This window comes from Myotis myotis, unplaced genomic scaffold (genome assembly GCF_014108235.1).
Source record: "Myotis myotis isolate mMyoMyo1 unplaced genomic scaffold, mMyoMyo1.p scaffold_m19_p_24, whole genome shotgun sequence".
In the NCBI taxonomy this organism is placed as follows: Eukaryota; Metazoa; Chordata; class Mammalia; order Chiroptera; family Vespertilionidae; genus Myotis; species Myotis myotis.
The window spans coordinates 2,313,725-2,329,210 of record NW_023416329.1 but is presented as its reverse complement, the minus strand read 5'-3'; the positions used below and the strand labels follow the sequence as shown (position 1 = coordinate 2,329,210).

At 41.9% G+C, this 15,486-nt stretch overlaps 1 protein-coding gene across 5 annotated transcripts in view; it reads right to left on the bottom strand.

Moving 5' to 3' along the window:
• The window catches only part of BMPR1A (bone morphogenetic protein receptor type 1A), a 186,271-nt gene that overhangs the window by 115,728 nt on the left and 55,057 nt on the right, over nucleotides 1–15,486 (bottom strand). The window contains exon 1 of one of the 5 annotated variants that reach the window (XM_036355986.1): nucleotides 14,872–15,000. The exons of the other annotated variants lie outside the window; for them this stretch is intronic. The gene's annotated coding sequence lies outside the window, so the exon portion shown is untranslated. Of the gene's footprint in view, nucleotides 1–14,871; nucleotides 15,001–15,486 lie in introns of those variants that run through there. 5 annotated transcript variants of the gene reach the window in all.

The following is a 15,486-nucleotide window of genomic DNA, read 5'->3' as shown; positions in this document are numbered from 1 at the left end:
TCGGCCATAAAATAATCTTAACACACATAAAAGAATAGAAATCATACAATGTCTCCTCTTAGACAGCAATGAAATTAAACTAGAATAAAAAACAGAAAAATACCTAAAAAAATCAAATATACTTGGAGTTTAAACAATACACTTCTAAATAAATAAATAATGTACCAAAGAAGAACTCTCAAGAGAAGTTTAAAAGTAATTTGAACTAAATGAAAATAAAACTTTTCAAAATTTGTGGGATAAACTGAAAACACTGCTAGGAGGAAGTTGATAGGATTAAATGCATATAAACTTTGTAATCTAAGCTGCCATCTAAAAGAACTACAAAACTAAATCCAAGCTAAGCAGATGAAAATGAATAATAAAACAAATGAACTGAAAGTAGAACATAAGTAAAACCAAAAGCTGGTTCTGTGGAAAGATCAATAAAATTGATCAAAAAGAAAAATTACCCAAATTACTATATCAGAAATGAAATAGGGAATATCACTACAGGTCCCATGATCATTAAAAAAAAATATATCAAGGAATATCATGAACAACTCCATGCCCACAAATTAGATAACTTAGATGAAACAAACCAATTCCTTAAAAGGCACAGTCTGTTGAAACTCACACATGAAAAAAACAACTTGAATAAGCCTATATATATTAGATAAATTGAATCCTAACTAATAATCTTCCAAAACAGAAAGCAGCAGGCTCAGATAGGTTCTCCAGTGAATTCTAGGAAACATTTAAGGAGATATTATACGAAGTCTCTAAATTCTTACTTAGACGATAGAAGCCAAGAGAATACTTCCTAATTCGTTCTGAGGCCAGCATTACCCTAATACCAAAATCAGATGAAAACATTACAAAAAAAGGTAACTACAGACCAGTATCTCCCACGAATACACACACACACACAAATCCTGAACATAATATTAGAATCCAACAACGTATAAGAATGATATATTTCAACCAAGTGAGATTTATCCCAGGTGTGCAGAGCTAGTTCAACATTTCAAAAGATCAATACATACAATAATACATCACATCAACATACTAAAAGAGAAAAATCACAGGATTATACCAGTAGATGCAGAAAAAGCACTTGATAATATTCAACACCAATTCATGATAAAAATTCTCAGCAAACTAGGAATAGAGGGGAACTTCCTCAAATTCATAAAGAACATCTATCAAAAATCTATAGCTAGCATCACACTTAATGAGACATTCAAAGCTTTCCCACTAAGATCGGGAACAAGGCAACAATATATCTATTCCCTCTCACCACTCTTTTTCCACATCATATTGGAAGTCTTAGCTAATGGAATAAGACAGGAAATAAATGGTATACTGGTAGAGTGGAAATGAAGAGAAAAAAACTATCTTTGTTTACAGATGACATAACAGTCTATGTAGAAAATAGTAACTATACAGTGGAGAAACTGAGTAACACCTTGACCTGTTGATCAAAATATTACCAATGACAAGTAGGACAAGCATATTATGTCTCTGAATGTGATACCATGAGAAAGGACACCACCATTTATGCATAATTCTGCATCATCTACTAGTAAATCTAACAATGAAAAAATGTCACACTACTCCAAAACAAGGAATCTATACTAATAAAAGGGCAATATGTGAGAGGAGGAGACAAGATGGCAGCGGAATAGGCAGACGTGTCCCAAGGCTTGTCCCGGAGCAAATAGAATGTGCAGCTGAAATGAGTAACATCCACCCCGAGGTGGCGAAGGAGACTCAGCTGGTGAGACAGTTTGCAGCCGGGAAGGGCAGAGTTCCCCTGGAAAGGCAAAAACCAGGGATCTGGGCAGGAAAGTCTGCCAGATGTCTGAGCCCAGAGGGTCAGAGGGAAACTGCGCGGCACCCAGCCGTGTCCTTTGGGACAGGGACAGCCTCTGACTGGGGAAAGGAGATCCGCAGGACTGTTGGTGCCGGGGGATTTGAGATCTGGGTTCCATAATTATGGAAGACTGAGCCCAGAGGGGGCAGCCTAAAGCACTGACCAGACCATGCAGTGCTGGTAAGAGAGGAGCTCAGAGAGACTCAGTCTTCCCCGTTTCTGCAGCCGGCGTTTGTTTGTATTTTTTCACTGAACCCTGTTCATAGGACAACTCGGATACAGACACTCAACCGTGGAGAGGCCTTCAGTCGCAGCAACAGAAAAAAAAAAAATTACGGACATTCCAGAAAACTGGGATCTTAAGCCAGCCAAAGGAATGACATTTCAATTGTTCATTTTTATTTTTTAATTATTATTTTGTTAGCTCTTTTTTTTTTTGCTTTCCTTTTGTTTGTTGCTTTTTTTTTGCTTTTTTGTTTTCCTTTTTTGTTTGTTGCTTTATTTTCTACTTCTTTTCACATTTTTTCATCATTCAATTTTTTATTTTTACTTGCTATTTTCTATTTTTATACCATTTTTTTAAATCAGTCTTTTTGTAAATATATTATTTTGTTCCCCTTCTGTCTCTTCTTATCCACTCATCCCTTTTTTACTTCCTCTATACTGAATTGAGGTCCTCCCCATATTTATCCAATTCTTTTTTTTTTTTTATTTATTTTTATTTTTATTTTTTTTAATTAAATCTTTATTGTTCAGATTATTACATATGTTCCTCTTTTTTTTCCCCCCATAACTCCCCTCCTCCCAGTTCCCGCCCCACCCTCCGCCCTCATTCCCCACCCACTGTCCTCATCCATAGGTGCACGATTTTTGTCCAGTCTCTTCCCGCATCTCCCACACCCCTTTCCCCCCCAGGAATAGTCAGTCCATTCCCTTTCTATGTCCCTGATTCTATTATAATCAACAGTTCATTCTGTTCATCAGATTATTTATTCACTTGATTCTTAGATTCACTTGTTGATAGATGCATATTTGTTGTTCATAATTTGTATCTTTACCTTTTTCTTCCTCTTCCTCTTCTTAAAGGATACCTTTCAGCGTTTCATATAATCCTGGTTTGTTGGTGATGAACTCCTTTAGCTTTTCCTTATCTGTGAAGCTCTTTATCTGACCTTCAATTCTGAATGATAGCTTTGCTGGATAAAGTAATCTTGGTTGTAGGTTCTTGGTATTCATCACTTTGAATATTTCTTGCCACTCCCTTCTGGCCTGCAAAGTTTCTGTTGAGAAATCAGCTGACAGTCGTATGGGTATTCCCTTGTAGGTATCTGAGTTTCTTTCTCTTGCTGTTTTTAAGATTCTCTCTTTATCTTTTGCTCTTGGCATTTTAATGATGATGTGTCTTGGTGTGGTCCTCTTTGGATTCCTTTTGTTTGGGGTTCTCCGCGCTTCTTGGACCTGTAAGTCCATTTCTTTCACCAGGTGGGGGAAGTTTTCTGTCATTATTTCTTCAAATAGGTTTTCAATATCTTGCTCTCTCTCATCTTCTGGCAGCCCTATAATTCTGATGTTGGTACGCTTGAAGCTGTCCCAGAGGCTCCTTACACTATCCTCGCATTTTTGGATTCTTTTTTCATTTTGCTTTTCCGGTTGGGTGTTTTTTGCTTCCTCGCATTTCAAATCATTGACTTGATTCTTGCGCTCCTCTGGTCTGCTGTCGGGAGTCTGTATAATATTCGTTATTTCAGTCCGTGTATGCTTAATTTCTAGTTGGTTCCCCAATATAAGATCGAGGGTCTTATTAGTTTTCTTGTAGATCTCATTAAGTTTATCGGCGGCTTCTAAACAGTTCTTGAGAGACCTTAAAAGTGTGGTTCTGAACTCTATATCTTCCATTGACAATTTTGTCCTGTTTCTTTGTCTCCGCATTTTGTTATGCTTCCTTGGTGCACCCCCTAGTGGTCTTTGTTCGAAGTCTTATAGTTAAAACTTGATTGTTGTAGCTAATTCCAGGGAGGGTTTGACCTCCAGGCCAAGTGGCTATGAGAATCAGCTGTGTCAGCAGTGAGAGAACTTCTGTCCTCTAGGGAGGTGCTAATCTGGCATTTGCCTGAGGCTATCCGATAAATGCCTGTGTGCAGGGCTTGGGCGGGGCGGGTTGCACAGGATCAACAGGGTGGGCCAGAGAGAGCAGTTATGGCGGCTCTCAGTCCTGTCCCCAGGGGCTCTGCCTCTCTGAGTCCCAGCACCCGCTGCAAAGCTCAGAGAGAAAGCTGCACTCGCTCTGACCGAAGCCAGACAGTCCCGCTTCTCCCGTTTGAGTCTGGGTCCCTAAAGACTCGCCCGGATCTGGAGCTCAGAGTCTGCGACTCCCTCCCGATTGAAAACGCCAACCGCGCCCTCCGCCGCCAGCCCGCTCTGCGCACTCCGCACCTCAGAATTTGACTTCAGCACTGCGCCTCCTCTGAGTGTCCGTATGCGTTTCTCTTTCCTCCTAGTTGTAGGACTTCCACTCAGCCAGCGTTCCTGTGGTTCTGGGTGATGTCCCTTCCGTTTTTTGGTTTCACTTTTGAAGTAGTTGTTCAAAGCAGCAAACTCCAGCGTTAACCTATGCCGCCATCTTGGTTCTCCCCAATTCTTAACCTTATTTCCTGTATATCAGCTCAGCCTCTACAGATTCTGCCCCCACCCTCTTTACTGGGTGTTTGGTGTTTGTATTTGTTTGGTTTATCTATTGGTTCTGTGGTGTTTTTGCCATACATACATATATATGTGGGTGTTTATATATATATATATATATATATATATATGTACATGTACACACATACATACATATATATATTCTCCTTTTTCTTTTCTCTCCTATCTTTTTTTTCTCTCTTAGATATCATTTGTACTCTCTTTTCTCTCCCCTAATTCTCTTTTCTCAGGTGATCACTTATATTGGGGTTATCAGTGTCATGAGTACATTCATGCTTTGTTCCCTTTGGGTCATGTCTTGTTAAGGTGAATTTTATCCTGTCTGGCTAAAGTGCTAGAGAGCAAGCCACATAACCTGGAGAGGAAACTTCATTAACGAACGGGACAATTACACCCTAGACCAGGGGTGGGCAAACTTTTTGACTCGAGGGCCACAATGGGTTCTTAACCTGGACCAGAGGGCCAGAACAAAAGCATGGATGGAGTGTTTGTGTGAACTAATATAAATTCAAAGTAAACATCATTACATAAAAGGGTACGGTCTTTTTTTTTTTTTTTAGTTTTATTCATTTCAAAGGCCCGCGGGCCATAGTTTGCCCATGGCTGCCCTAGACCCAGCTACAGAGGCAGGAAGAAGGCCTCAGCGAGGGAGCAAAAGAGGAGTGTGTGGTTGTGTGTGTGGTGTGGTGTGTGTCTGTGTGTGTGTGTGTGAATGAGACACAGTTAGACCCCGCAGGACCTTCGGGGACAGGCTAACCGGGCTAGCCTAACTAGGCAGCCTCTGCTACCATTGCAAACAGTACACGAAGGCCAGCTCTTCTTCAGAGGTCTCACCTTTTCAAAGGGGAGAGCTGATGTAACTGAGAGGCCAGCCTCACCTCCACCCAGGGTGCCCTCAGGTAACACCTAGGACTCTACAGCCAGCCCTGCCAGGGACCTGCTACCTCGGCTGTGGGGTCACCGAGTCTCCAGCCTTTCCAGGTGCAGGCTCCTGTGAGTTCTGAAGCATGCTCCCCTCTGACTAGCCCAACGCTTTAGTCCAGGGCACTGCAACCATGTGAGCATCAGCCCCGCGAGCAGCCTGCCCAGGCCTAAGAGCAGCAGCCTCATGTGGCCTGCCCCTGTCCAAGGAGCAGCACCTGTGTGAGCAGCCTGCTCCCCCGTCCGAGAAGCAGCAACCACGCGAGCAGCCCAACCTGTCCGAGGACCAGCAGCCGCACGAGCAGTCTGTCTACGTCTGAGGAGTGGCAGACCTGCGCAGCCCGCCCTCATTCAAGCAGCAGCAGCCACACGAGCAGCCTGCCCAACTCGAGGAGCAGCAGCTGTGTGAGCAGCCCACCCCCATCCGAGGAGCAGCAGTTCTGCGAGCAGCCCCTCCCCATTCGAGCAGCAGCCACACAAGCAGACCGCCCATGTCCGAGGAGCGGCAGCCCTGCGCAGCACGCACGGGTCCATGAAGCAGAGCCACACACAGCCTGCACCTGTTTGAGGAGCAGCAGCCAGGTGAATGGGCCATCCCCATCTGAGGAGGAGCAGCCACGCGTGCAGCTCACTCCCGTCCGAAGAGCAGCAGCCGCACGAGCAGCCCACCCCCATCCGAGGAGCAGCAGCCTTGTAATCAACCTGCCCATGTCCAAGGAGCAGTAGCCCCACAAGCAGCCCACCACATCAGAGGAACAAAAGCAGCGTGCAGCCAGCCCCCATCCAAGGAACAGCAGCCACGTGAGCAGTCGGCCCCAGTTCAAGGAGTAGCAGCTGCGTGTGTAGCCCACTCCCATCCAAGGAACAGCAGCCTCGTGATCAGCACACCCTCTGTCTGAGGAACAGCATCTGTGTGAGAAGCCTCCCCTACCAGCCAGAGGAGCCACCACGGCTCTGAGCACCACCCACCAGAGGAGCTGCTGCCAACTGAGGAGCAGCTGCCAACTGAGGAGCAGCTGCTGCCACAACCGCCCGAGGAGCAACCACAGCCCGAGAAGCCACTGCCACCTAAGGAGCAGCCCCTGAATGACTCAACATCTATATCTGTCGGTGAGATCAAACATGGGTAGACAAAGAAACCCCCAAAGGAAAGAAAAGGAGGACTCGCCAGAAAAGCAGCTAACAGAAACATAGGCATGCAACATGTCAGAAAAAGAATTCAGATTAAGGCTCCTAGAGTGCATAAACCAGATGGAGGAAAAAATCAACAATTTATGTAAGAATCAAGAAGAAATGGATGAAAAAAAAATCAATAACTTATGTAAGAATCAAGAAAAAATGAAGAGTGATATAGCTGCAATAAAAAACACCATGGAAAGTTTCAACAGTAGACTAGGAGAAGCGGAGGACCGAATTAGCGAATTAGAAAACAAGGAAGCAAAACACACCCAAACTGAACTGCAATTGGAGAAAAAAATTAAAAGACAGGAGGAGAGCCAACGGGAGCTATGGGACAACATGAAACGAAGCAACATACGAATAATAGGGGTGCCAGAACAACAGGAAGAGGAACAAGGGTTAGAAAACCTATTGGAAGATATAATGTCAGAAAACTTCCAGAGGTGGGGAAGAAATAAGTCACACAAGCACAGAGTCCCAAACAAGATGAACCCGAAAAGACCCACACCAAGACACATCATAATTACCACGGCAAATGTTCAGGACAAAGAGAGAATCTTAAAGTCTGCAAGAGAGAGGCGGAAAGTTACATATAAGGGATCTCCCATTAGAGTATCAAATGATTTCTCAACAGAAACACATCAGGCCAGAAAAGAATGGACGGAAATTTACAAAGTGATGCAAAGCAAAGGACTGAATCCAAGAATACTCTATCCAGCAAGGCTATCATTCAAAAGTGAAGGGGAAATAAGAAGCTTCACAGACAAAAAAAGGCTAAGGGAGTTTATCACCACCAAGCCAGCAATGCAAGAAATGCTAAAGGGACTGGTGTAAAAAGAAGAAATAAAAAGCTAAGGAAGAAAACAGGCACACAAAAATAGAAATGGCTACAATCAAGTACCTTTCAATAATAACTTTAAACATAAATGGACTAAATGCTCCAATCAAAAGACACTGACTGGCTGAATGGATAAAAAAACAAGACCCATATATTTGCTGTCTACAAGAGACCCACCTCAGAATAAGGGACTCACACGGACTGAAAGTGAAGGGATGGAAAAATATCTTTCAGGCAAACGGAAATGAAAAAAAAAAAAAAAAAAAAGCTGGGGTAGCAATACTTATATCGGACAAAATAGACCTCAAAGTGAAGGCCATAACAAGAGATAAGGAAGTCCACTTCATAATACTAAAGGGATAGATACAACAAAAGGATATAACCCTGATAAACATATATGCACCCAATGCAGGAGCACCCAAATACATAAAAAAACTCCCGGAAAATATCAAGGGAAAGATCGACAACAATACAACCATAGTAGGGGACTTTAATACACCACTGATATCACTGGATAAATCCTCTAGAGAAAAAATCAGCAAAGAAACAGCAATCCTAAATGACTCACTAGATCAGATGGACTTCATTGACATCTTCAGAACATTTCACCCCAAAGCCATGGAATATACATTCTTCTCAAGTGCACATGGGACATTTTCAAAGATAGACCACATATTGGGTCACAAGCAAAGTCTCCCCAAATTCAAAAAGATTGAAATCATACCAAGCATCTTCTCAGACCACAGTGGCATAATATTAGAAATAAACTACAATAAAAACAACCCAAAACACTCAAACACTTGGAAGCTGAATAGCATGTTATTAAATATTAATTGGGTTACCAATGAGAACAAAGAAGAAATTAAAAACATCCTGGAAACTAATGACAATGAAAATACAACAATCCAAAACCTATGGGACACAATGAAAGCAGTCCTGAGAGGGAAGTTTATAGCTCTACAGGCCTACCTCAAAAAACAAGAAAAAATGGTAGTAAATCATCTAACGCTACATCTCAAAGAATTAGAAAGAGAGCAACAAGAAAACCCCAGAGTGAGCAGAAGGAGATTTAATAAAGATTAGAGCAGAAATAAATGGCATAGAGACCAAAGAGACAATACATAAGATCGATGAAACCAAGAGCTGGTTCTCTGAAAGGATAAACAAGATTGATGAACCTATAGGCCAGGCTCACCAAGAAGCAAAGAGAGAGGACCCAAATAAATAAAATCAGAAATGATGGAGGCGAAATAACAACAGACCCCACAGAAATACAAATGATTGTTAAAAAATACTATGAACAACTCTACTCCAACAAACCAGACAACCTGGAGGAAATGGACATATTCCTAGAAAATTACAACGTTCCAAAACTCAATCAGGAAGAATCTAAAAATCTCAATAGGCCAATAACTATGGAAGAAATTGAAGCAGTCATCAAAAAGCTTCCATCAAACAAAAGCCCAGGGCCAGACGGCTTCACAGGGAAGTTTTACCAAACATTCAAGGAAGAACTAAAACCTATCCTCCGTTCCAAAATATTCAAGAGGAAGGAACACTTCCAAGCTCATTCTATAAAGCCAGCATCACCCTAATACCAAAACTAGGTAAAGACAACAAAATGAAAGAGAATTACAGGCCAATATCCGTCATGAACATAGATGCCAAAATCCTCAACAAAATCTTAGCAAATCGGATCCAGCAGTACATCAGAAAGACCATACACCATGACCAAGTAGGATTTATCCCAGGGATGCAAGGATGGTACAATATCCACAAATCAATAAATGTGATACATCACATAAACAAACTGAAAGAAAAAAAGCACAGTCATATCAATTGATGCAGAAAAAGCATTTGACAAAATCCAACACCCATTTTTGATAAAAACTCTCAGCAAGGTGGGAATAGAAGGATCATACCTCAACATAATAAAAGCCATCTATGACAAACCCACAGCCAACATCATACTCAATGGACAAAAACTAAAACCATTTCCCCTAAGAACAGGAACAAGACAGGGATGCCCACTCTCACCACTCCTGTTCGAGATAGTACTGGAAGTACTAGCCAATGCGATCAGACAAGAAAAAGAAATAAAAGGCATCCAAGTTGGAAAAGAAGTAAAACTGTCCTTACTCCCAGATGACATGATATTGTACATAAAAAAACCCTAAAGACTCCTTCAAAAAACTATTACACTTAATAAATGAATTCAGCAATGTAGCAGGAAAATTAACGCCAAGAAATCTATGGCATTTCTATACACCAATAGTGAACTTACAGAAAGAGAGTCGAAAAAAGCAATCCCATTTACCATTGCACTAAAAAAATTAAGATACCTAGGAATAAACTTAACTAAAGAGGTAAAAGGCCTCTACTCAGAAAACTACAGGACGTTGAAAAAAGAGACAGAGGAAGATATAAACAGATGGAAGAACATACCATGTTCTTGGATTGGTAGAATCAACATCATTACAATGTCCATACTACCCAAAGCAATTTATAAATTCAACACACTTCCCATTAAAATACCAACGGTATATTTCACAGACCTAGAACAAACACTCCAAAAATTCATCTGGAATAAAAAAAGACCCCGAATAGCTGCAGCGATCCTGAGAAAGAAGAAGAAAGTAGGTAGGATCTCAATACCAGATATCAAGCTGTATTACAAAGCCACTGTTCTCAAAACTGCCTGGTACTGGCACAAGAACAGACATATAAATCAATGGAATAGAATAGAGAGCCCAGAAATCGACCCGAACCAATATGTTCAATTAATATTTGACAAAGAATGCCGAAACCGGTTTGGCTCAGTGGATAGAGCGTCGGCCTGCGGACTGAAAGGTCCCAGGTTCGATTCCGGTCAAGGGCATGTACCTGGGTTGCGGGCACATCTCCAGTAGGAGATGTGCAGGAGGCGGCTGATCGATGTTTCTCTCTCATCGATGTTTCTAACTCTATATCTCTCTCCCTTCCTCTCTGTAAAAAATCAATAAAATATATTTAAAAAAAAATATTTGACAAAGAAGGCAAGAACATACAATGGAGTCAAGACAGTCTCTTCAATAAATGGTGTTGGGAAAACTGGACAAATACTGCAAAAAAAATGAAACTAGACCACCAACTTACACCATACACAAAAATAAATTCAAAATGGATAAAAGACTTAAACATAAGATGGGGAAAAATAAAAATATTAGAGAAATCCACAGGCAGCAAAATCTCAGACATATGCCAAAGCAATTTCTTCATAGATACAGCTTCTAGGGCAGTGGAAACTAAAGAGAAAATAAACAAATGGGACTACATCAAAATAAAAAGCTTCTGCACAGCAAAAGAAACCATCAACAAAACAACAAGAAAACCCACTGCGTGGGAAAACATATTTGCCAATGTTATCACCGATAAGGGTTTAATCTCCAACATTTATAGGGAACTCACACAACGTAACAAAAGGAAGATAAACAATCCAATCAAAAAATGGGCAAAGGACCTAAATAGACACTTTTCAAAAGAGGACATTCAGAACGCCAAGAGACAAATGAAAACATGCTCAAAGTCACTAATCATCCGAGAGATGCAAATTAAAACAACAATGAGGTACCATCTCACACCTGTCAGAATGGCTATCATCAACAAATCAACAAACGACAAGTGCTGGAGAGGATGTGGAGAAAAGGGAACACTCGTGCACTGCAGTTGGGAATGCAGACTGGTGCGCCACTATGGAAGACAGTATGGAGTTTCCTCAAAAAGTTAAAAATGGCCATGACCAGTTTGGCTCAGTGGATAGAGCATCAGCCTGCGGACTCAGGGTCCAGGTTCGATTCCAGTCAAGGGCATGTACCTTGGTTGCAGGCACATACCCAGTAGGGAGTGTGCAGGAGGCATCTGATCGATGTTTCTCTCTCATCGATGTTTCTAACTCTCTATCCCTCTCCCTTCCTCTCTGTAAAAAAATCAATAAAATACATATTTTTTAAAAAAGTTAAAAATGGAGCTCCCATTTGACCCAGTGATCCCACTTCTAGGAATATATCCCAAGAAAACAGAAACACCAATCAGAAAGGATATATGCACCCCTATGTTCATAGCAGCATAATTTACCATAGCTAAGATCTAGAAACAGCCTAAGTGCCCATCAGCAGATGAATGGATGAGAAAACTGTGGTACATCTACACCAGTGAAGGCGAACCTATGACACGCGTGTCAGAGGTGATACGCGAACTCATTTTTTTGGTTGATTTTTCTCTGTTAAGTGGCATTTAAATATATAAAATAAATATAAAAGATATGTCTTTGTTTTACTATGGTTGCAAATATCAAAAAATTTTTGTATGTGACACGGCACCAGAGTTAAGTTAGGGTATTTCAAAATGCTGACATTCCGAGCTCAAAAGGTTCGCCATCACTGATCTACACGATGGAATACTATGCTGCTGTAAAAAAGAAGGAATTCTTACCATTTGCAACAGCATGGATGGAACTGGAGAGCATTATGCTAAGTGGAATAAGCCAGTCAATGAAAGAAAAATACCACATGATCTCACTCATTTATGGATAATTAAGACCATTATAAACTGATGAGCAAAAATAGATACAGAGGCAGAGCAACATCGAACAGACTGTCAAACTACAGCAGGAAGGCCGGGGAGGGTTGTGGGGGCGGGTAAGATATCAACCGAAGGATTTGTATGCATGCATATAAGCATAACCAATGGACCCAAGACCCTAGGGGGTAGGGGAGGCTAGGGGAAGGTCAAGGGGAGAATAAAAAAAGGAGACATATATAATACTCTTTGTAATACTTTAAGCAATGAAACAATTAAAAAAAAAAGAGGGTAATATGCTAATTAGACTGGGAGACCTTCCGGATGTCCTTCTGGAAAAAGCCATGGTGGCTGAGCTGGGGCAGAGGTGGTTAGGGGCAATCAGGCCGGCAGGGTGGGCAGTTGGGGCGAGCAGGATGGCCGGGGGTGGGGGGGGCAGTTGGGGGCGAGCAGGCCAGCGGGGAGAGCAGGGGGGGCAGTTGGGGGGGCGATCAGGCTGGCAGGCAGAGTGGTTAGGGGCAATCAGGCAGGCAGGCAGGTGAGTGGTTATGAGCCAGCGGTCCCGGATTGCGAGAGGGACATCACCCGAGGGGTCCCAGATTGAAGAGGGTGCAGGCCAGGCTGAGGGACACCCCCTCATGCACGAATTTCATGCACCAGGCCAAGAGTAAATCTAACAATGAAAAAATGTCAGACAACTCCAAAACAAGGAATCTATATACATAAAAGCCTAAGCGACCGAATGACTAGTTGCTATGACGTGCACTGACCACCAGGGGGCAGACGCTCAACGCAGGAGCTGCCCCCCTGGTGGTCAGTGTGTTCCCACAGCCAACCTCCCATAGCCAGCCAACCTCCTGCAGTCCCTCCCCCCAGCCGGCCAGCCCCAATCAATCCCGATCGCCAGCCAGGCCAAGGGAACCCAACTGTGCATGAATTCATGCACTGGGCCTCTAGTATTTAATAATCTCATTTCACAGACAACCTGCGATAGAGTTCACAAAGTTCTCAGTGTTTGTTTCTCAGCATTTGGAATCAAACAAAAATGGTTAGCCTCTTCTTTTGACAGGTACCATCAATCAAGAATAAGTACAAGCAGGTAATCCTGACCCCGCAGATCCATAGGGAAGAGCCCTGGTCTGAAGTTTGCAGATCTGGATCCAAACACTGCTTCACCATGAATTTAGCAACTGAGCAAGTACCCTTAGTTCTCTGAACTCCTGTACCCACATCTATAAAATGAAGATGACAGACCTTAAAAAAAAACCAAAAGAATAATTATAACCATCTTAAGTCACTAACAAAAATGCAAAAGGTGTTGAAAAAATAGCTAGAACCTTAATTTCAACTCCTTAAATTGATCAGTTTCATAGATCTTCCAAACATTGAAATAGTCATAGCTGTTTTTAAGACAACTAATACTGAAGTCAGCTCTGCTTTTTGGTTGGTATGTTTTTTCCTCTAAAAAGTTTTACAAAAACCAAACCATTTTTATTAAAGAGGACTAAAAAAAAAAAGATCACAGCTGCTGCCACACACGTTACTTACAATGCGGGGCGCTGGGCTAGGCCACTAACACAACGAGCCCACTTAGATTCTCTCCTCACGAAGTGCTGACAGTTTCTAAGAATGGAAGCAGATCTTAATGAAAGGTTCATACAAACTGTAATTTAATTACAATCATGATAAGTATTACAAAGGAAATTTAAATGGGGTATAGATAATAACTCCACGAAGGTGTGTAAGTTTAAGTAAAAAGACATTATTGTGCAAAATCTCAATATACTCAGAAGACAGAAAGACAAACGGCTGTGTTCCAGTTAAGAGGCTCCTTAAAAATATTCAGTCTGAAGGCTTATATTAAACCTTATAAATACATAATTCTATTTATATTTTATATAACCTAGCATAAGTTTCTATGTTTAAGTCAATTTTGATGTTTTGCTTTTTCCCCCTCACATGAGAATATTTTTTCCACTGCTTTTCAGAGAGAGTAGAAAGGAGGAAAGTGGGCGGGGAGGGGGGGGTTTGAGGGACAAGGAAGTGAGAGAAACACATCGAGTGGTTGCCTCCCACAAGCCCTCTGACTGGAAATTGAACCCAAGACTCTTCATTGCAAGGGACGATGCGCTAACCACTTAGCAAAACCAGCCAGGGCAATTTTGATGTTTTAAAAATTATTCATTTCAACCGAAGGACTTGTATGCATGCATATAAGCATAACCAATGGACATAAGACACTGGGGGGTAGGGGAGGCCAGGGGATTGTCAAGGGCGAGGGAAAAAATAAAGGACACATATGTAATACCCTTTGTAATACTTTAAGCAATAAATAAATAAATAAATAAATAAATGAATGAAAATTATTCATTTCCCTATAAGACACACATCCTACATAATAAAAGCCTAATATGCAAATCAACCTAATGGCAGGACGATTAGTCACTATGGCGCATGCTGACCACCAGGGGGCAGATGCTCAACTCAGGAGCTGCCCCCTGGCAGTCAGTGCCCATTCAGCCAGAAGCCGGGCTCACGGCTGGCAAGCACAGTGGTGGTGGCAGGAGCCTCTCCCACTCTGCGGCAGTGCTAAGGAGCAGCAAGCAGGCGGGCAGTAAGGAGCGAGGGGTCCCGGACTGCAAGAGGGATGTGAACATCTCCCGAGGGCTTCCGGACTGCACAAGGGCGTAGGCGGGGCTGAGGGACCCCCCCCGACCCCCCCCACCCCCCCCACCCCCCCCCCACCCCATGCACGAATGTCATGCACCGGGCCTCTAATAAATAATAAAAAGTAAAGTATTTTAAAAAGTAAAACCCTTACCAGGACTTAAGTCAAAAGCTCAATGAGCCGAACCGGTTTGGCTCAGTGGATAGAGCGTCGGTCTGCGGACTCAAGGGTCCCGGGTTCGATTCCGGTCAAGGGCATGTACCTTGGTTGCAGGCACGATCCCACTGGGGGGCATGCAGGAGGCAGCTGATCGATCTCTCTCATCGATGTTTCTGACTTTCTATCCCTCTCCCTTCTTCTCTGTAAAAAATCAATAAAATATATTTACAAAAAAAAAAAAAAAGCTCAATGAACACTTAAAATAATTAAAGCACATTATATATTTCTTTTAAAAAGCAGACAAGACTAATAACATCAAATAATGTAGAGATGGTTAAAAATATACTTTTATTGATAACATGCAAAAGATATATTGATTTTTCAAGTATGGAAACTCTGATAAATGGGTTAATTACTTGGTTTTTGCAAAGACATAAAAATAACATAGGTTAGGAAACTACAAAAGCAAAGCACTAAAACGGGTCATAGTTTTCTAGTAAAAAGTTGGCCCCATAAGTAACAGACACCAAAATTGTCAAAATATGCTTAAGAAAATGTGTCAAAAATGTATCTCAAATCTCACTAAGCAATTATGATTTTCATGTGAAG